Consider the following 22,216-nt stretch of genomic DNA (forward strand, 5'->3'; position numbering starts at 1 on the left):
AACCATAATGGCAAGGAATATACAGAATAATGTATATACATGTACACCTGAGTCATCTTCCTGTACAGCAGAAATTAACACAACACTGCAAATCAACTATACTTAAAAAAAAAACAAAACAACTCAATGACAACAAAGAACAAAACAAAACAAAATAACATGCTGCCTTTTTACAAAAGAGTAATGGGGGAATAAGAATATATCTTCCTATTTGCTTGTGTTTACATAAAGAAATACTGCTGCTGCTGCTGCTGCTAAGTCGATTCAGTCGTGTCCGACTCTGTGCAATCCCATAGACGGCAGCCCACCAGGCTCCCCCGTCCCTGGGATTCTCCAAGCAAGAACACTGGAGTGGGTTGCCATTTCCTTCTCCAATGCATGAAAGTGAAAAGTGAAAGTGAAGTTGCTCAGTCGTGTCCGACTCTTAGCGACCACATGGACTACAGCCTACCAGGTTCCTCCGTCCATGGATTTTCCAGGCAAGAGTACTGGAGTGGGGTGCCATTGCCTTCTCTGAAAGAAATATTAGACTGATATTTAAGTCACCACTGTGTGGCATATAATAAGAGGCAGGGGGTCTACTGAGCAGACCAAAGTTGAGATGGAAGTAATTTTTCTCAACATACACATTAAAAAATAATTTTCCATGTTTTTAATTTACCTTTACTACCTACTTCATTCGGTGGTAGTAAGGGTTAGGAGGAGATTCAATTTCCTCCACTTTGGGCTTGAGTGACCAGGTTTCAGACTTCTTATCTGGGATTGCTGGGCATCGCTAACCTCAGGACAGTAATAATTTAGGTGAGAAGAACAGGACTATCACTTGACTGTTTCCCTAAGGAAGGAAAACTGATAAAACATGAGGGCCCATAAAATTTGAACATTATACTTAAGACTGGGTTACCTCCTCCTAAAATATGCAAACAGCAGAAATGTGATGCCACTAAGAACAGGCGTGAGTGAGGGCAGCCTCCGCATTTTTATAATTCTGATTTTATTCTTGGGTTTTCATAATGGACTTTTGTGAAGAAGGGAGATTCATATCCAAGTGTAGGACTACAACTATCTTAAGGCCACTTTCAATACAAGTGCTCTTTTTATAAATCGCTTCTGTGGTTTCCCTTTCCTAGACGAGAAGAAAGAAGGGAGAAGCAGAGGGGCACATAGGGGTTTATTTAGCTTTGTGGGTTAAGAGGATTAGCACCAAAGTGAATAAAATTCAGCCAACTGTCTAACCCTGGGGTCAGAGACTTCCTACTTTAACAAAACACCTAGGATAACTAAGACCTTCCTACCTACCCAGATCCTCAAGGAGATAAATGCAGGCACAATCAACTGCAGAGTTAAAAGGCCACAGATGTTCCATGTTAGCAGGGAGTCTGGGAAGGAAGAGCCCCCAGAGCTGCCCCAGTCACCCCACTTAAGAGAAAGAGGTTGGCATCCAAGAGAGTGGGTAAGGCAGGCCCTCATGGGAGCCTGCCAGTCTCCACAGAAAAAATATCCTGTGATCACGAGATGACCAGACTAACGGATGCAAACTGTCCAGACAGCTCGTGTACTTCGCCTCTTCCCTAGATCCAAGTCTGTAGAGGAAATAAATGCCCTGAGTTTTAGCCCCACCCTCTTCTCGGGAAAGCCTCTGTCTGCTGATGACTCCAATATGCCTGGCACCACCAGCCCAGGCTCATGCCATGAGTTCCAGACCTCTTGCAACTCCCTTTTGGACGTCCCTACCTGGGTGTCCCAGGTTCCCCATGGCCTTCTCCCTGGCAACATACATCCTTTCTAGCTCCCCTCTCTGCCTCAGTTAATGGCAGAGCCAGGCACCAAAACACCTAACCCAGGGAGCTGAAGAGCATCCTCCCGTCCTTCCTCCTTGTCCTGAGTTCTATCCGCCTCATCGATAAGGAGCTGTACTGATTTTTTAACCTCCTAAATATCTCTCAAAGCCTTGCTTCCTTTTCATATCACTACAATCTCATCATTCATTCAACAAAATTTAAAGATGACAGATAAGAGCTAGGTGCTTTTAAACAGAATAAAAGTAGAATGACCCTGCTTTCTGGTGTTCAACATTTAGTCATTTCTTGTCTCAACTATTCTGATATACTCTTTCTCGAATGTCTTCTTAAACATAAATAGATCATTGAATTCAGAGGTCAGCAAACTTTTTCTATAAAGGGCCAGCCAGTAAATATTTAAGGCTTCTGAGCCATATGTTTTCTGTCACAACTACTCAGCTCTGCTCTTGTAAGGTAAAACAGCCATGGGCAATCCGTAAACCAATGGGCACGATTGTGCTCCAACGTGCTTTATGAACAAAAACGGGCAGCAGGCCAGCTTTGACCCACGGGCCACAGTTTGCCAATCTCGGACTTAATTAATTGCAGTGCTTTTCACCCCACTGGAATGAATCCAAATTCCTCCCGATGGCGCACAAGGCCCTCCAACCTCACCTCAGCACCACTTGCCCTTCCTCCTACGCTCCACCCAGATCTTCTTTATGGGCTTCAAAATTTCGCCAACACGGCCCCGTCTCAGGGTCCCCGCCTTTGCTGTGCATCCCATCAGACCACTCTTCCCCACTTCTTCCTGCAGCTGCCTCATCTCCAACGTCGATTTCTCAGAGAGGCCCGCGCTAACTACCCCAATAGGTCCGCACCTACCCCAATGCCCAGTCTAACTTCCATTTATTTATCTATTTTACTAAAATTACTTATCACCATCTGAAAAATATCATTTGTTACATATATATTGTCTGTCTATCCAATCTCACACCACCTCTAGCATGTGGGCTCCCTGAGGGCACAAACCATTTGCTTTGTTCACCCCGAGGTTCCCAGTACCTAGAACTGTGCCTAGCACTAAGCAGGGACTTCATAAGCATCTACTGTCTGAACCTTACTGCCGCCAGCTTTCCCCTTCTAAATCACTGGTATCCTCACTGCCACCATGATCTTTCTAAAATGTAAACTGAGTCACGTCACTTCCCTGCTTAAAATAATCCCATGGTTCCCCACTGGCTTTAGGATACAAATGTTAGGTATGTTTCAAGACTACTATAGCTCTTATCACAACTGATGCTCTCCTGTTAAGACTGCAAACTCCAGGTGGCAAGGACCATGTCTTGTTCATCTTTTCATTTCAGGTGCCCAGCAGAGTGCCAGGAATTCTGTAGGCCCACCGTGAATGTAGAACAAAATCAATCAACCAAAAAGAGCATAGCAACTACTATAAGGCTAAATTAGAATTCAGTAACTCAATAAATACCACATTTAAAGCCAATAAAGGGGATTCCTTGGTGACTCGGTGGTAAAGAATCCACCAGCCAACGCAGGGTTCATGGGTCCAATCCGTGGTCCGGGAATATCCAACATGCCCTTGGGCCACAGCTACTGAGCCTGCGCTCTAGAGCCCGGGACCCGCAGCTCCTGAAACCCGAGTGTCCGAGAGCCCGTACTCCTCCATGAGAGAAGGCACTGCAATGAGAAGCCACACGTCACAACTAGAGAGAAAGTCAGGGCAGCAAGGAAGACCCAGCACAGTCAGAAAAAAATAAAAATCAAAGAAAAAATACACTTAAAGCCAATGAAGCAAAACTGTGTACAAGACTTCTCCTGGTTTTCCTTGGTAAGCAACCTGGGTGGGGGTCATGCTTACAATTCTGAATCTAGCTTTGGATTTTGTCATCCAGATTTTACCTGGCAGGCGGCCAGCCCCTCACCATTTTCTGAAAGAATGGTAGGAGGAGGCAGAGAGAGAAGTAAAGCAAATCTACCCATGCTGTTTTCTTGTGAGCAGCTCTGGTAAAAGGGTTAGGAAAGGCAGCAAAACGCCTGAGCCAAAATGCAACTCAGGGAGTCTCCCTCCATGGATTTCAAATGTCCACATTCTCTCTGTCATCTATTAGCAAAGAAAATCCAATGCTGGCTATTTTGCTTTATAAAATAGCCCACGACATCTAGGGAATTTCTGCAGAGCTGTCTTACCAATAGAATGGAAATTGTTACTTCTAGAAGAATTTCCATTAGCCCTTTGAAATCCTTCAACATTCATTAAGGCCAAGGAGTTTTCACCTAATTCAATCTGATGGGTGCAAGAACAGGGTCTTTCTAGGGAATACAGACTCCCAAATTGTTCAGCTGGGAAGTAAGGGGAGAATTTATTACTCGAAATCAAAGGGAAATGAAAAGAGGCCAACCCAGAATGTTATTACTCTCTTTCTCAGGTGAGGGATTGAGTTCCAAGTCTTTCTGCTCCCTTCACATGGCCTCCTTACTCAGCATCTAAAAGCTTTGAGTCTTGGGCACACCCAGCTAGGTTCTCTTCTAATGTAATACAATCTGCTTCAGCAAAGCCATCTCCAGACTCCAGAAATGATAGGCTATAAATTACTGAGTCTCCCACTGGCTATAATGAAGTGCAAGTTAGTGCCGTCCTGAACGACCACTTCACATGCTGCTGCTGCTGCTGCTGCTAAGTCACTTCAGTCGTGTCTGACTTTGTGCAACCCCATAGACAGCAGCCCACCAGGCTCCCCCGTCCCTGGGATTTTCCAGGCAAGAGTACTGGAGTGGGGTGCCATTGCCTTCTCCAACTTCACATGCTACTCTGTAGTAAATTTGCCTGAGGGCTGAAGCAAGCACGAAGCAGAGCTAGATCCAGGCTGACTCCGTTTTGAGCCTAGCTCCTCTCTGTTCACCAATGCATCCAGCTGCAGAACCCAAGGAGGGGAGCAGAGGGAACACGGCTCTTGGGTTTCTCAATCTTAATGGCTCCCTAAAGAAGCTAAACTAAAATATCAAAATGAGTAAATGTTCTCTTACACAGAGACCCTCCAGAGATCCACAAAACTGCATTCAAGACAGGTAGGTATACAGTCAATCTCGAGGATAACATTGACTTTCCTCTCAAGTTAAGTACAAGCGATCTGTTAGACTTGAGACCATTCAAAATTCCTGTATGGGAGCCGAGAACCAACCATTCACTCGGCCTGGCTGCCCAGTCTCTTTACAAGGCCATCTCCTCTTACTGTTCCATTTAACAAAATCGGAGCCCCTTGACTATTCTCAAATCTCTTTGCCAATGGTACAGGGTCAGAACATCCTACTTTCTGGCTGAAAATCAACAGGATAACCTACCAAACACCACTCTGAAGGTACTGAAATCCATGGATTACAAGAGGAAAGAAAAAGTTAAGAATAAGTCAGCCAAATACATGCTGTACCAACAGCACCCTCTAACCCCCAGCCTACTCTGCCTAATCCTACCTGGGTTGGACTCACCTCATGAGACAGACCTATAGAGTCTCAAAGTAAAACAGGAACAGCTGAGCTGGTTCTTCAACACCCAAGAAGCAGCAGTAAATCTTTAAGACCAGACAAGATTTTGATGAGAAAGGGAGAGTTTCAGATGAATGAAATGCTGGGAAGTGGTGGAACACAGGGCCCACAGAGGGCAGAAGTTAAGCTGAGTCCAGATAGAATCTTGCTTAACTGGGTATTAGGCATGGGCTCAGGTAACTATTCCATCTTGGGATGTTGGCACACAGAGGCCAGCCAAATTCAGGGTGACGGAAGCAAGAGTGTCAGAACCAGGCGGTAGAACACAAGATTCTCAGAAATGAATCGTTACCAGAAGGAGGCAGAACTCCACAGTGGGTGACTACTGATCCACGGATTCTCAACAAAAACTTCACACTGGCTACGAGCAGGGAGCAAGCTGTAGTCCCCAAGGAGGAGGTTGACACATAACAAAAGTCATTTAGTTTTAGAGCTCAGACTGTGTACTCTACTAGAAGAAATCAAAGCCCCCTGAAGAGACAGCTCATTCCACATCTCGGGCAGAGCCTGGAACATCTTGTGCCAGAAACCAAGGAAGCTATCAAAGTTCAACGGGGTCACGTCAAAAGAACACGGGATGGGGCTTCTTTGGTGGCTCAGTGACTGTAAAGAATCTGTCTGCCAATGCAGAAGACACGGGTTTGATCCCTGATCCTGGAAGATCCCACACAGAGCAACTAAGCCGTGCACCCCATCTACTGAGCCTGTGCTTTAGAGCCTGGGAGCTGCAGCTACTTAGCCTACGTGCCACAACTACTGCTTCTGCCTAGAGCTGCCTGCTCAACAAGAGAAGCTATCTTAATGAGAAGACCACACACGGCAAAAAAGAGCAGGCCCTGCTCGCTACTAGAGAAAAGTCCAAGTGGCAGTGAAGACCCAGAACAGCCAGAAACAAATAAAGACAACATTTTTTAAAAGTTTAATAGAACATGGGATGAACTTGAAAGGATGTCCACTGATGTAAGATAAGACAATGTGAGCGTCCAAAACAACAAATAATGAAGTAATGGATTGAAGCACATCCATTACATAATAAATCTGTGAGTTCATCGTAATATTTTTGAAAAAACCAAAAAAATGGTTGGTCACCATCAGAAATTACTAGTCATTAACTCATTATTCTGAAAAATGATTTTAGAAGGTAGACAAGGTGAGGAATTAAGTAATTATTTAGCATTTCCTGCTGCTGCTAAGTCGCTTCAGTCGTATCCGACTCTGTGCGACCCCATAGACGGCAGCCCACCAGGCTCCCCCGTCCCTGGGATTCTCCAGGCAAGAACACTGGAGTGGCTTGCCATTTCCTTCTCCAATGTATGAAAGTGAAAAGGGAAAGTGAAGTCGCTCAGTCCTGCCTGACTCTTAGCGACCCCATGGACTGCAGCCTACCATGCTCCTCGGTCCATGGGATTTTCCAGGCAAGAGTACTGGAGTGGGGTGCCATTGCCTTCTCCGTAGCATTTCCTATATAATGGCAAATGTTTAAGGGGTTTGGGGAAGATGAAACCAATTTGGCAAAACGGGAATAACTGTTTTATCTGGGTGCTGGGTAAACGGAGATTCATCATATTTCTTGTGTGTATATTTAAACCCTCTCCCTGCCATGACCAGCACCACCAAAAAAAAGAGCAATTCAGAACTGGAGTCAAGCAGCTGACGGTTTAGGCAAGGCCTCTGCCTCTAAGAGAGACTAGAATATGAGGGGCAAGTTTAGCCCTGATGGGCTGAGTCAACTCGCAGGATTTGTGCTAAGTTACAGGGGCTTTATGGGATCCAGCCCTGGATCCAGAATCCCACATCCCAGGTCTGGCTGGCAGCATGGTTTACCAGGTGGTGGATCTGAGGCTGCTTATAGAACTGACTTTTTAGTCATAATTGGCTCAGGAACGAAAAAGGAAATTGGTTTTGAAAATGGAGCCCTTAAATAAGTTCAACCAAGGGGAAATCGAGAAATTATAGGCTGAGAAAGCTAGCACAGAAGTATGCGTAGGATAAGGGTAAAAGTCACATTGACTCTTGTGGTCTGGACTCCTTCACCAACAAAAAAGAAACAAAAAAAGGCCTATCAGTGCCCAACTCACCCCTCTGCACATCTCAGGAGCCACTCACAGCAGCAGCAGAGGCCGCTGACTAAAGATGACGTCCTCACACCCGTCCAGCTGTGAGTGTCCAGACAGGAGACTGGCCTCAGCGGCTCAGAACACCCCTCCCTAACCACCATTCAAGTAACCAGCTGGGAAAGCATTCAGAAAACCCGCATCCTGACACACCACTGCCAAACAACTTAAACGGCAGAGAACAAACCTTCTAAACATCAACGCTGGCTGCCAGGAAAAGTTTTGTGGGGACAATGAGGAGAGAGGAAAAGCAGACCCCTGGGAACCCCTATGACCTGGTCTCTGAGCTTCAGCACTTTCAGACGTGGAATCCGTCTGCCTCTGGGGCCCATGGAGCCCCTCCGGCAGGTGGGCTCCTTACATCTCCTCCAAGATAAATGAGCAGGCAAGCTGGCCAGAAAGCCACTCAGGGGCATGCCTCTTTAAAGAATCTTTGTAAGGTCAAAGAGGAATGGGTCTACAGGCTGTGTGTATTCCCCACAGATGCTGGAGATGAGGTCAGACTCCCTTTCCAGATGTGTTTAACACTTTGTGGTCACTCGTATTCCTGACACTTAGAGTCAGTGCTGTGCTGATTTAACTGATTCCAGCTCAGGCTGACCCCAGCCCCCGGCTCTGGCTACCATCAGCTGAGACTGTCATCTGTACTCTACTCTTTCAGAGTCCTAAAACAGCTCTTCACCTGTTCCTCCAATTCCAGTAATAATGTCTGCCAAAAGAATGGGGGACAGCGGGTGGGGGCGAATGGAGCTGGGGGTGGTAAGTTTGCTAAGGAAAATACAATTAACATACTACCAACAGAGCAAAAAGAAAAGCTGGGAAAAGACCATGTGGGTTCACATTTATTTCCCAGGCTGGGTAAATATCCTTTTGCTTTTGTCTGAATGAGCAACCAATTCCAACTGCTACCGGAGAAACAAAAAGAGAAAGCAAGAAAGAGGCGGGTTCAAATCTCAAAGTATAACTTGTAGCATAGAAAACAAGAATGGATAAGAATTCCATTTCTTGGTTCCTGAACCCACAGGCTGAAGAGCTGTCTCTGCCCCTAAGAATCGGGGCATTCTGTATTTGATGTCAGAATCCAGGACAATCCCAGACAACCCAAGATATCAGAGTGAGTTCCACTAACGTCAAGATTGTTCCTCTAGCTCTCTGGTAAGAAAATGTACAGTAACCAAGATAAGAGACCCTCTCACCACCCTTGTTGTGTGAATTCAACTACTCTAGGTCCATCCTGTCCATATCGAGTGCTCCTGTGAATCACTGCAACCCAGATCTAAGAATCACCCAAGCCCCAGAGGGCTAAATGCAACCTTACAAAATCTGGAGATGTAGAAGGGAGAATTCACTGGTGCTCAGCAATTCCATTAGCCCAGCCTGAAAAGGAATAATTTGTAAATAGAGTAATACTTCTGGTTCCTAATTCTAGGTCTTATTGTTTTGCTCAGTGTCTCAGGACACAGATCTAAACTTTCTGGCCTTTATTATTTTGCCCATCTCATGTAAGAAAACCAAGGTAAAATAAATTTTGCAACTGAACCAAAATAAAGCTTTTTAAGGTAATAAACAATAACACAAATAATAATATATTTGATAGGTACAGTCAACGAGGCCACCAAAAGTGGAATTAATATGCTACATTCTTCATATATGATCCAAGTGCTTTCTAAACACCAACCAGGGCACCTTATATCACAAAAACCGATGACAAGAAATTAATAAATTTAAGCTTTTTTTTCTACCTTCCCAATTACAGCTTGGTCAGCTCCCAAACACGTTCTAGCAAATGCTGGAGGAGTTTTTCTCTCTTTGAGGGTCCTCTCTCACTTCACCCTGCTTAACAAAAGACCACACACACACTTAAAAAGAAGATGGAGGCAGGCCAGCTTCAGGACACATGCTACATGCGGGAACTGACTGTGGCAAAGAGAGGGCTCCACACCCCTCCGACGAGTCCACAATAGGCTGGCTAGACACAAACCCCCGAAATAAGGAAGTCCATCGAGAAAATGAACAGTTGGCGAGATCAAGGCTTCTGGCCTAAAGGGCTTGCAGCTGGTCTGGCCATTCATCAAAAACTCTGAATTTAAATGGAAGACACGTTCTGCCTGTGACATGTAATAAAACAACTGGAGCGGCAAAGGATCTCGATTCCGGTTTCCTTTCCACACTACGCGGCTCCTGCCAATGGAAGAGCGAGCCTGCCTGTGCTGCCCCTGGCACGTCTGGGGTAGTTCCCATTCACACTGGTCAGTGTTGGGGATTTTCCACACACCGCAGGGCCATCATCCATCTACACTAACCAGGAAATGCAGATAAAAGCTCCAGTTTGGAGTCTGGAGAGAAACTGTCAATCTGAAAGTCTGGGAACTCTCTGAGCCAGAGGAGACTAGATGTAGTCAAGACTATGAAATCAGATGTCAGAGGTTTTAGATTGACCCTAACAAGTTTTGACTCTGGGTAATTCACCTCCTCTCTCGAGACTTTTATTCTCACATCAGTAAGAGAGAAGTACACCTAATGGTCTTTCAGATCTCTTTCAATCTTAACATCCTCTGACTTTATATCTGAAAACTGATACTAATAAGGCTAAAGCTGTGGGCTTCCACCCTATAGGAGCCAGTTGGGATGATGCTAAACTGAAACTCCCTTCCATATAAACAGAGCCAATCCAACCATGTGTTCCCCACACCAGCCATCAGAGAGATGTGCACCACTGGCCCAAGAGCCCCCTCTACAGAGAAAATTCACTGTGTGATTCAGCAACAGGCTGATTCATTCATCCAACCAAAAAACATTCACCGAGCACCATCTAGGTATTAGGGCTACGGCCGTGAACAAAACACGCAAAATCCCTTCCCCTGTAGAGCTCATATTCTAGTGAGGGGAAAGAGGAATCAGACACTAATTAAACAGGAAGTACAAGGTGAGGGTACATTTAATAGAGAGTGGTCAGGAAAGATCTGTTTTTGAACAGAGATCTAAGGCACTGAGCCATGCAGATCCCAGGGGAAGAATGTTCCAGGCAAAGGGAAAAGCAGAGCCTTAAGACAGGACTAGGTCCAGGATGGCCGACATTTTAAAGCAGACACCATGAACCCAGCACTGATGAGGAGGAGTCAGAGGGGGAGAACAGTAGAAGGCAAGGCCAAGTAGAGTCAGGGCCCAATCATGTATGGAATGGAAAAAGCACGGGTGGTTTACAACCAAGGAGTAACATGATCTAAACTTCCTTTTTAAAAGATTGCTCTAGCTGTTGCATTGACAGCAGACTGAAGAAGCAAGAGTGGCAAGCAAGAGGCAGGGAGACCAGTTGGGAGGTTGCTGAGATCGTCCAGGTGAGAGGCGATAGCAGCTGAGCCCAGGGTAGCAACAACTGGGGGCAGAGGGAAGGGTGGAGGACAGAGGATGACATACTACGAAGTGCTCAGGACACTGGGGGCCAGGACTTTGAGACATCTTGAACTACTGTAGAATCTAATGACGCTAAATGACACTACATTCCAACATCTACTGTAATATCTTGAGACTTAGGGGTTTATTCATCTCTGTCATCCAGTGTCCCACATGGTACCCAACACAGAATGAGTATACAGAAAATGCTGAAGGAATAATGTGAACTAAATATATTATGAGGTCAGAAGACCTGCACTTGGATAGGTCATCAGGAAACAAAAAGCATTTGGCATTAGACGTATTTTACTAACTGATCCACTAACTAATGGATCCTTTCCCCTGCTTGAACCCACCTCTTTTTGTAAAAAGTTCCCCTTTATAACTTTGCAGTGCTAAGTAGGGAAGCTGACTGAAAACTTCATATAATGCAGCTGAGAATCTGAACAACATGGCTATTTTCCTAAGTGGCCCATATGTAATCACACCCCCTTAGCACCTCCCATCTAAAATACAGGGAGAAATGTTTCATGAGTAATCTCATATATTTTAATGAATACTGAGTCATGAGGGTAACTAGAAATGTATGATTATGAACAACAACATTATTACAAGATAGAAGAAATCAGTTCAGTTCAGTTCAGTCGTTCAGTCGTGTCCAACTCTTTGCAACCCCATGAACTGCAACACGCCAGACCTCCCTGTCCATCACCAACTCCCAGAACTTATACAAACTGATGTCCATCGAGTCAGTGATGTCATCCAACCATCTCATCCTCTGTTGTCCCCTTTTCCTCACACTTCAATCTTTCCCAGCATTAGGGTCTTTTCAAATGAGTCAGTTCTTCGCATCAGGTGGCCAAAGTACTGGAGGTTCAGCTTCAGCATTAGTCCTTCCAAAGAATATTCATGACTGATTTCCTTTAGGATGAACTGGTTGGGTCTCCTTGCAGTCTAAGGGACTCTCAAGAGTATTCTCCAACACCACAGTTCAAAAGCATCAATGCTTCTGCACTCAGCTTTCTTTATAGTCCAACTCTCACACCCATACATGGCTACTGGAAAAAACCATTGCTTCGACTAAACAGACCTTTGTTGGCAAAGTAATGTCTCTGCTTTTGAATATGCTGTCTAGGTTGGTCATAGCTTTTCTTCCAAGGAACCAGTGTCTTTTAATTTCATGGCTGCAGTCACCATCTGCATTGATTTTGGAGCCCCCCCAAAATAAAGTCTCTCACTGTTTCCATTGCTTCCCCATCTATTTGCCATGAAGTGATGGGACCAGATGCCATGATCTTTGTTTTCTGAATGTAGAGTTTTAAGCCAACTTTTCCCCTCTCCCCTTTCACTTTCATCAAGAGGCTCTTTAGTTCTTGTTCACTTTCTGCCATAAGGGTGGTGTCATCTGCATATCTGAGGTTATCGATATTTCTCCTGGCAATCTTGATTCCAGCTTGTGATTCATCCAGCCCAGCATTTCTCATGACGTACTCTGCATATAAGTTAAATAAGCAGGGTGACAATATACAGCCTTGACGTATTCCTTTTCCTATTTGGAACCAGTCTGTTGTTCCATGTCCAGTTCTAACTGTTGCTTCCTGACCTGCATATAGGTTTCTCAAGAGGCAGGTCAGGTGTCCAGTATTCCCATCTCTTTCAGAATTTTCCACAGTTTATTGTGATCCACACAGTCAAAGGCTTTGGCATAGTCCATAAAGCAGAAATAGATGTATTTCTGGAACTCTCTTGCTTTTTTGATGATCCAGCGGGTGTTGGCAATTTGATCCCTGGTTCCTCTGCCTTTTCTAAAACCAGCTTGAACATCAGGATGTTCACAGTTCACGTATTGCTGAAGCCTGGCTTGGAGAATTTTGAGCATTACTTTGCTAGCATGTGAGATGAGTGCAATTGTGTGGTAGTTTGAACATTCTTCAGCATTGCCTTTCTTTGAAACTGGAATGAAAACTGACCTTTTCCAGTCCTGTGGCCACTGCTGAACTTTCCAAATTTGCTGGCATATTGAGTGCATCACTTTAATAGCATCGTCTTTTAGGATCTGAAATAGCTCAACTGGAATTCATCACCTCCACTAGCTTTGTTCATAGTGATGCTTCATAAGGCTCACTTGACTTTGCATTCCAGGATGTCTGGCTCTAGGTGCGTGATCACACCAAACTAGTTATCTGGGTCATGAAGATCTTTTTTGTACAGTTCTTCTGTGTATTCTTGCCACCTCTTCTTAGTATCTTCTGCTTCTGTTAGGTCCATACTATTTCTGACCTTTATTGCACCCATCTTTGCATGAAATGTTCCCTTGGTATCTCTAATTTTCTTGAAGAGATCTCTAGTCTTTCCCATTCTATTGTTTTCCTCTATTTCTTTGCAGTGATCAATGCTTTCTTATCTCTCCTTGCTATTCTTTGGAACTCTGCATTCAAATGGGTATATCTTCCCTTTTCTCCTTTGCCTTTAGCGTCTCTTCTCAGCTATTTGTAAGGCCTCCTAAGACAACCATTTTGCCTGTTTACATTTCTTTTTCTTGGGGATGGTCTTGATCACTGCCTCCTGTACAATATCACGAGCCTCCGCTCATAGTTCTTCAGGCACTCTGTCTATCAGATCTAACCCCTTGGATCTATTTGTCACTTTCACTGTATAATAGTAAGGGGTTTTATTTAGGTCATACCTGAATGGTCTTTGAAAAGACCCTGATGCTAGGAAAGATTGAAGGCGGGAGGAGAAGGGGACGACAGAGGATGAGATGGTTGGATGGCATCACCGACTCAATGGATATAAGTTTGAGTAATCTCCGGGAGTTGGTGATGGATAGAGAGGCCTGGCGTGCTGCAGTCCATGGGGTCGCAAAGAGTCGTACACAACCGAGCAACTGAACTCAACTCAACTCAACTGAATGGTCTGGTGGTTTTCCCTAGTTTCTTCAATTTAAGTCTGAATTTGGCAATAAGGAGCTCCTGATCTGAACCACAGTCAGCTCCCAGTCTTGTTTTTGCTGACTGTATAGAGCTTCTCCTTCTTTGGCTACAAAGACTATAAACAATCTGATTTCAGTATTGAGTGATGTTCATGTGTAGAGTCTTCTCTTGTGTTGTTGGAAGAGCATGTTTGCTATGACCAGGGCATTCTCTTGACAAAACCCTGTTAGCCTTTGACCTGCTTCGTTTTGTGCTCCAGGGCCAAATTTGCCTGTTACTCCAGGTATCTCTTGACTTCCTACTTTTACATTCCAGTCCTCTATAATGAAAAGGACATCTTTTTTGGGTGTTAGTTTAGAAGGTCTTATAGGTCTTAATGGAGAAGGCAATGGCACCCCACTCCAGTACTCTTGCCTGGAAAATCCCATGGATGGAGGAGCCTGGTAGGCTGCAGTCCATGGGGTCGCTAAGAATCAGACATGACTGAGCGACTTCAATTTCACTTTTCACTTTCATTCATTGGAGAAGGAAATGGCAACCCACTCCAGTGTTCTTGCCTGGAGAATCCCAGGGACAGGAGGGCCTGGTGCGCTGCCGTCTATGGGGTCGCACAGAGTCAGACACGACTGAAGCGACTTAGCAGTAGCAGCAGCAGCATAGGTCTTAATAGAACCATTCAACTTCAGCTTCTTCAGCATTACTGGTCAGGGCATAGACTTGGATTATTTTGATATTGAATGGTTTGCCTTGGAAATGAACAGAGATCATTCTGTTATTGAGCTTGCACCCAAGTACTGTATTTCGGACTCTTTTTGTTGACTATGATGGCTACTCCATTCCTTCTAAGGGATTCCTGCCCACAGTAGTAGATATAATGGTCATCTGAGTTAAATTCACCCATTCCAGTCCATTTTAGTTTGCTGATTCCTAAAATGTCAATGTTCACTCTTGCCATCTCCTGTTTGACCACTTCCAATTTGCCTTGATTCATGGACCTAACATTCCAGGTTCCTATGCAATATTGCTTTTTATAGCATCGGACTTTATTTCCATCACCAGTCACATCCACAACTGGGTGTTGTTTTTGCTTTGGCTCTGTCTCTTCATTCTTTCTGGGGTTATTTCTCCACTGATCTCCAGTGGCATAATGGGCACCTACCGACCTGGGGAGTTTCTCTTTCAGTATCCTATCTTTTTGCCTTTTCATACTGTTCGTGGGGTTCTCAAGGCAAGAATACTGAAGTGGTTTGCCATTCCCTTCTCCAGTGGACCACATTTTGTCAGAACTCTCCACCATGACCCATCCATCTTGGGTGGCCGCACACGGCATGGCTTAGCTTCATTGAGTTAGACAAGGCTGTGATCCATGTGGTCAGATTGGTTAGTTTTCTGTGATTGTGGTTTTCATTCTGTCTACCCTCTGATGGCAATGGCAACCCACTGCAGTACTCTTGCCTGGAGAATCCTGTGGACGGAGGAGCCTGGTAGTCTGCAATCCATGGGGTAGCAAAGAGTCAGACACGATTGAGCGATTAAACTTTCAACTTTCAACTTTTCACCCCCTGATGGAGAAGGATAAGAGGCTTATGGAAGCTTCTTGATGGGAGAGACTGACCGAGGGGGAAACTGGGTCTTGTTCTGATGGGCAGGGCCATGCTCAGTAAATCTTCAATTTTCTATTGAAAACACACAGGGCTGTGTTCCCTCCCTGTTGTTTGACCTGAGGCTAAACTATGGCGGCGGTAATGAGGATAATGGCGACGTCCTTCAGAAGGCCCCATGCAGGCACTGCTGCACTCAGTGACCCCACCTGCAGCAGGCCACCGCCGACCCTCACCTCCGCTGGAGACTCCTGGACACTCACAGGCAAGAAAGGACACAAGTCAAATCTGTACTAGTCCTTACAGGAAGCAGCCATCCTTGAATGTGCTTGATGCCCTTCCTCTGAGAAGCTGAGGACAGAAATTTCTAGACCTCCCCTCACCCTGAATAGCACTGCTGAAAAAGGCGACAATTCCCAACTAGAGAAACTTCTGTGTCAAGGTTACCCTTAAGAGTCCCAAGGTTCTTAACCCACAGAAACTGACAGTGTGAAAAATATAGGAGCAGAAAATTCAGCATCAGGAGAAATAACAATAAAGGTGTGTTTTTATAAACCACATTCTGGCAGCAGTTTTTTTTGGTGAAGACATTGATCATCTTGAAGGGCTAAATTAAAATCCATCAGTAATCAGGAAGTAAGTGTGAGAAACATCTTATTTACCAAATGAGAAAAAGGAGGAAGAAAGATAAGACAAGTAAAGTGGCGGAGACCAAATTACACTGTAAGGGAAGCTGCAACATTTGGGAGACCAAGTCCTAGAAGGATTCGTCAGCTCAGCCGAAAATCATCTGCTGTGACCTTGGACTAATTGTTTAACTTCTGTGCCTCTGTCTCCCATCTGTGCCTGAATCTCCCACTCACTATAAGGACAGCAAATGATTTCAGACTCTCCTGTTTTGACAGGGATGTTATAAAGCTGAGATCTTGTCTCTGGAAGCTCCAGGGCTCCTGGAGAAAGACACTCTACAGACAGAACAATGTCTTTAGTAAGATAATTAAGGGCTTGGGCTGCTCTTAGAAACACCCCCATATTATTGAAGGATCTCAGCATCATAGCTCCAGAGTTGGAAAACCAACACACTGCATAAATCCCAAAGTCAGGGTCGGGGTCAGCCTCTTACATATGTAATAACTACATTCAAGTGTTTAATGAACATTTAGTGATACTTTTAAATCACCAGGATCTTCCTGACATGACCACACTGTTATCTATCTATCAGGAGAGATGGTGTGCAAGGTATGAGATCAAGAACCATCATCAAGAACCCCTGGGCAAGTTCTGACCCTCAATTTCCACCTCTGTATTATGGGGCTAAAAGCAAAGAGGAAAAAAATGAAGATATTAAATGCTGCTGGCACAGCCCTGGACTCATAGAAGGAGCAAAATAAATGCCAAAGCCCTCCTCCCTCGTGGGGCTCTGCTCAATAAATAACAAGTGCTGCTAATCCTTTAATCACAGATCCAGAAAGAAAAACAAAAGAGAGAGAGAGAGAAACAGGAAAGGGTTCACCCATAAACTGCCTTTATTATCTGCCTTTATTCTCCTGTGGCCCCTCGACTGGAGCAGAGTAAACAGAGTCAACTTTAATCAGGACCATAATGTGGGATGTCCCAGGTAGGCTAGACTCCTAAACTCAGGACAGTTAGGAGGAGACTGGTTTTTCATGGACTGCCCCCTACCTGGCCTACTCAACGACAGGAGCAGACCCAGTCCTTTGTTCCAGCTTCCCAAAGAAATCCATTACCAGGCACACGTGGCTCCAGTGGGATGTCGGGTCAGAGGCTTTCTATTCCGGCGATTGTGGTCTAAGAATAGAATTCCCAAGCACGAGGCAAATGGATTCACAAGGATTGTGTTCATCCACCATTCAAGTCACCATCTGAGGACTATTTAAAGCACAAGGCCAGTGAGCCACACTCTGAATGGGAGACAGAGAAGGGGAAATGAGAGGGCATGTTTTTAATACAGTTCTACAACTTGTAGACCCAACTTGGGACCCATGAGCCATCCTCACCAGTTCAGATTGGTTCAGTTCACTTGGCTCCCTGTCAACCACTGAGTAGGAAATGACAAGGTCATTTTACAAATGGAAAAGTGGGAAGCATGGAGGGACGGGCATGTGCATTGCTAAGTCCATTGCTAGTAACAGACACAGCTGAAGCTGATGTGTGCTTCCATATGCCAGGCCCTTCCTGGCCGTCCACCTTTACTTGCTCTAATCTCACAACCTCCCCACAAGGTAGGCAGTTATTTTAATAGCTCACATTTTATAGTGAGACTACTGAGGTTCTAGGAGATCAAATGATGTGCTCAAAGTGATGCAGCTTATACATGGCACAGCCAGGATCCCAAGCCAGGTCTGTCTGGAGTTTTGTTTGTTTCTAGTTACACCATACTCCCTCTCTTGGTTTCTCTCTGCTAACTTATGAGCCCAAGGAACCTATCGTCCAAAACCAAACTAATGTTTAGACACTAGATCTCATGCCTTATTCCTGATGTCATCAATTTGATGAGCAAAGAGAATTAGGCAGTATAAGGCCAATAGCAGCATCTTGAAGGACAGAAACCAGACTATAATTTCAACTAGCTAGACAAAACAGAGAAATTCCACATCAGAGGAACTTCTACCAGGAAACAACAGAAGATCTTCAGCCTCTGAAAAAACTTCATCTCATCATTTCTCCTATCCAGACACCTTTTCACTTCAGCTGGCTTTACATATTGCAATCCACATGGAGTTTATGAAACCAAAAACAAGTTCTTTGGGATAGCATCAATGTAAATATTTTATTTTATTTTGTGAAGCCATTTCCCTATCCAGCCTTCCTGGTACATAGCTCATATCAGACTTCACATTTCTCAGAACACACCCAAAGTGACAACCTCGGGCCTGACCACGTTCAACAAAACTGATTGCAATTGTTGGATCAGGGGTAAGATCAATTCTCTAGCCTTGTGTTTCTATAGCTCTTAGAGAAAGTTACCTTCATTGGGATTTTTGGTGTCACATAAATCATCAACAGCAGCTAGGGGGAAGAAAGCATGCAAAAAAATTCAATAACAGACATAAGTCAGAAAAGGTAAACGTGACACAATCCAACCAAGTGGGGCACATTCTCATGATCCCTTGGAAATGGCTTTACCTGAAGGCTTTACCTGAAGTTTACTCATCAAACTTAGCATCAGGATGGTGAGGTCTTGCATTCACAGGGACTCTGGGCAGTAACCTTCACATTTTTTCAAGCCAGGTCTGCAAGGTCTGGTGCTGATGTAGTCACCAACTTCCATGGAGAAGCTTATAATTCTGTTTTATCCCCTCTTCTTCCCCATCATACAAGTATGCATACTCAGTCGTTCAGTTGTGTCCAACTCTTTGTGACCCCATGGACTGCAGCCTGCCAGGATCCTCTGTCCAAGGGATTCTCCACGCAAGGATACTGGAGTGGGTAGCCATGCCCTCCTCTAGGGGATCCTCCTGACTCAGGGATCGAACCCAGGTCTCCCTCATTGCAGGCAGATTCTTTACCCAAAACAGTATACCCGAACTCAACTTCTTTAGACCTGCGTCTCCTGTGTCTCCTACATTGGCCAGTGGGTTCTTCATCACTGAGACACTTGGGAAGCCCCTTCCTCCCCATCAGATGATGCTAATTGGCACTTGTTTTAACTAAGGAGGCTAATTTGTAGCAGTGATATAGCGTGACAACCGGCAAATATGGGGACCTCACATAGTCTAAGCACAGAGATACCACAAACAGGAACATGCTGTGAACCAGTTGTCAAGTCTATAACTGGTGTTTTCCCTATATTCATTTTGCACAATCTTAGTCAGATCAGGAAAGAGGTAAAAGTTGATTCTGAGGTTCCCATGTACCACTCTAAAAGAAGAAAAATTTTTCTAAGAGGGGTGACCTGGCTATAATAACTCTGGGGGTGGCTGAATGGACTATGGGTTCTGAGTAAGAAAGAAAGAAAGGAAATGATATATTTTTTTTTTCATTTAGAGAATGAGGAAGTAAAATAGTTTCTATACAGGCCCTACCCTTTTCAGAGAGTCTATAAATTGTAATGCCACAATTTCAGGCCCTCCTTGAAGAAAGCCCATCTAATATTGGATTCTACCTAAAGACACGCTCTTGTAAATGTTGGTTTGGAGCTGTTGTCAGTGTTAGACAATAAGCAAAGATTTCCCTGGTGGTGCAATGGCTAAAGTCTCTGTACTCCCAATGTAGGGGGTCCAGGTTCAATCCCTGGTCAGGGAACTAGATCCCACAAGCTGCAATTAAGAGTTTGCATGCTGCAACTAAAGATCTCACATACAAAGAAAATCAAAGATCCCGGCTGCTCCAGCCAAGACCTGGTGCAGCCAATACATAAATATGTTTAAAAAATAGACAACAAGCATACAGGGAGGGAACTGAATACATTTACATCACCTCCCCACGCCCAGTCTAAGTATGTTCATAATAAAGATCGGTAATGGTAATGCCAGTGACAATACAGATCCTGGCTAACACTGCTGCTGCTCTGCTAAGTCGCTTCAGTCGTGTACGACTCTGTGCGACCCCAGAGACGGCAACCCACCAGGCTCTCCCGTCCCTGGGATTCTCCAGGCAAGAACACTGGAGTGGGTTGCCATTTCCTTCTCCAATGCATGAAAGTGAAAAGTGAAAGTGAAGTCGCTCAGTCGTGTCTGACTCTTTGTGACCCTATGGACTGCAGCCCACCAGGCTCCTCCATCCATGGGATTTTCCAGGCAAGAGTACTGGAGTGGGGTGCCATTGCCTTCTCCTGGCTAACACCATCACTATCCTAATCCAGGAAAATGCTACCTGGAAACATTCTCCCTATCAATCACACCCTCAGACTGGGAAGCTGGGCGACTGAGTCCAGCTTCCAGACCCTGATAGATTCAAATCAGCTGGCAGTCACTGGGCAACTAGAAAGTAGCTGGCATCCACTGTGGCTATATACACCAGGCATTTCTAGTCCTGGTCTTACAAAGGAAAATCAGGTTCAATCCCAATGTGAGAGACTAAACAATGAACCAAAGAACACAAGTTTCTGAAGAAGGTTGAATCCAGACAGCCAAGGCACCCCTCTCTGTCTCAGAGGCTAAACCACTCAAGAGCAAGAGGAGGAGCTCCACCATGCAAATGCAGATGGTTCCTGTGGAAGAAGCAGGACAGGTTGGAAGTCTACTTCCCAAGCCTTTCTCTTTCTCTCCAGACGCCTTAGCAGAGAAAGCCATCCCCTCCTCCATCTCAGTGTGAGACACACAAGTGTAAAATTTTCTACCAAAAGAGGAAGGTGTGGAGGACACTAGCAGTTACATGAGTTTCTCTGTGACTCAGAGCCCCTGACTCTAGCCTGAGGCAGCCAGAGTCCACATTCAGAAACATCTTGTCTCCTGTTCTTCTCTAGGTTAGAGTCCCAGCTAAGAATAGCGCCCCATTCATGCCGCTGTGTACACATCCTTTTCACTTGCTGTTTTCTCTTATATATGCATGAAACCCTGTTCTTGTACGCTCTCCAAGGTAAACAAAAATATTTTTAAATGGGCACAGAGCAGTGGTTTCATTCCCTGTCCAGTCTACAAAAAGGCACTGCGCTGAGCAATTCCACTCCAGAGCTGAGTGTCACAGGAACATCTGGGGCACAGGCTCCCTCTCTGAAGCTCCAAATAGAGACCCACACTCAGAGACGGGAAGCTGGTGGCAGTGTTCAGGAGGCGCTATGCCTGCCCACAACCTCATTTCTATGCATGTCTTAAGCGTTAAGAAGACCAAAAGGCCATAAAACTGGTCTCTTTGTATTGGGTTGAGTCATGTGAAATTACCTACAAAATGATGATTTCATATCATTTAACCTAATAGAATCCTAAAAAGCAAACTGGACATTGCAATAAGCAAGAACACAAAACCCATTGTTTCCCAGGTGGCTCTACCCAAGACTGTATCCTATTAGTCTTCAGGAGCTACAGCATTTTGCAGGTACATTAAACGCCATGGGGCCCCTTGTTAAACAGACCTGCCATTGGTAACAGACATCCTCTCACTCATCTGTTCCATATCTGAACCATATCCACATTCATATCCACACCCATAGCCATTCCTGGCCCTCAAGAACTCAGAGAAATAAGCAAGTAAACAGGAAAACAGAGCACAGGCTAGAACCTGCTATTCTACAGAAAAGCACAAAATCAGAGCTCTAAGTGTAGCTCAGCTGCAACCTCTCTCACACTGAATCTGTCTGGTTGTTTGTATGTGGGCTTCACAATCAGACACTGCACTCGAGGAGGGAAGCGTGTTCTGTCTGGGAACCCCTGGCATCCATCACAGTTCTTACATGTAGTCGGTGCTCAATGACGTCTGTCAAGTGACTGAATGACTCGTAGGGGTTGAGTGGCCTCTCTGTAAAATGAGGTGAGTTAGTGTTTCTGTTAAGAACTTCAAGGCTCTTATATCTTAGACCAGACTACTAATTATAGCCCTAGAAGGGTAAGAGCAGACTCCTGATTATAGAACTAGAAAGAAAAGCAGAAGAAAAACGAAGAGGGGTCACTATACTTTGTAATCAAATAAGTCTAAAATTATGAATTAAAAAGCCTGCCTCTAGCTGAGAGTATGGCAGCATCATTTTCTCTCTCAATAATATCTGTTAATTTCAACTGATTTTCCTTACTTTGTAAGTTTAAGACCATCAACAACAAAGGGAGTGAACAGTGTTTTATGAACTAAAGCAAAGGGACAAACCCAAACCACTTTCTATTTGTCTTTCGGAAAGGAGTATTCACTGGTGAGGGGGAGGGGAGTGTTATTCCTTCTAG

The 22,216-nt window shown here is 44.8% G+C and overlaps 1 protein-coding gene across 19 annotated transcripts in view; it reads right to left on the reverse strand.

Annotated features, from left to right (window-relative positions):
- The window catches only part of SRGAP2 (SLIT-ROBO Rho GTPase activating protein 2), a 254,582-nt gene that overhangs the window by 193,459 nt on the left and 38,907 nt on the right, over positions 1–22,216 (reverse strand). The window lies entirely within an intron of this gene.

This window comes from Bos grunniens, chromosome 16, assembly GCF_055505025.1.
Source record: "Bos grunniens cultivar Pamir isolate PY7600 chromosome 16, Bosgru_T2T1.0, whole genome shotgun sequence".
Lineage (NCBI taxonomy): Eukaryota > Metazoa > Chordata > Mammalia > Artiodactyla > Bovidae > Bos > Bos grunniens.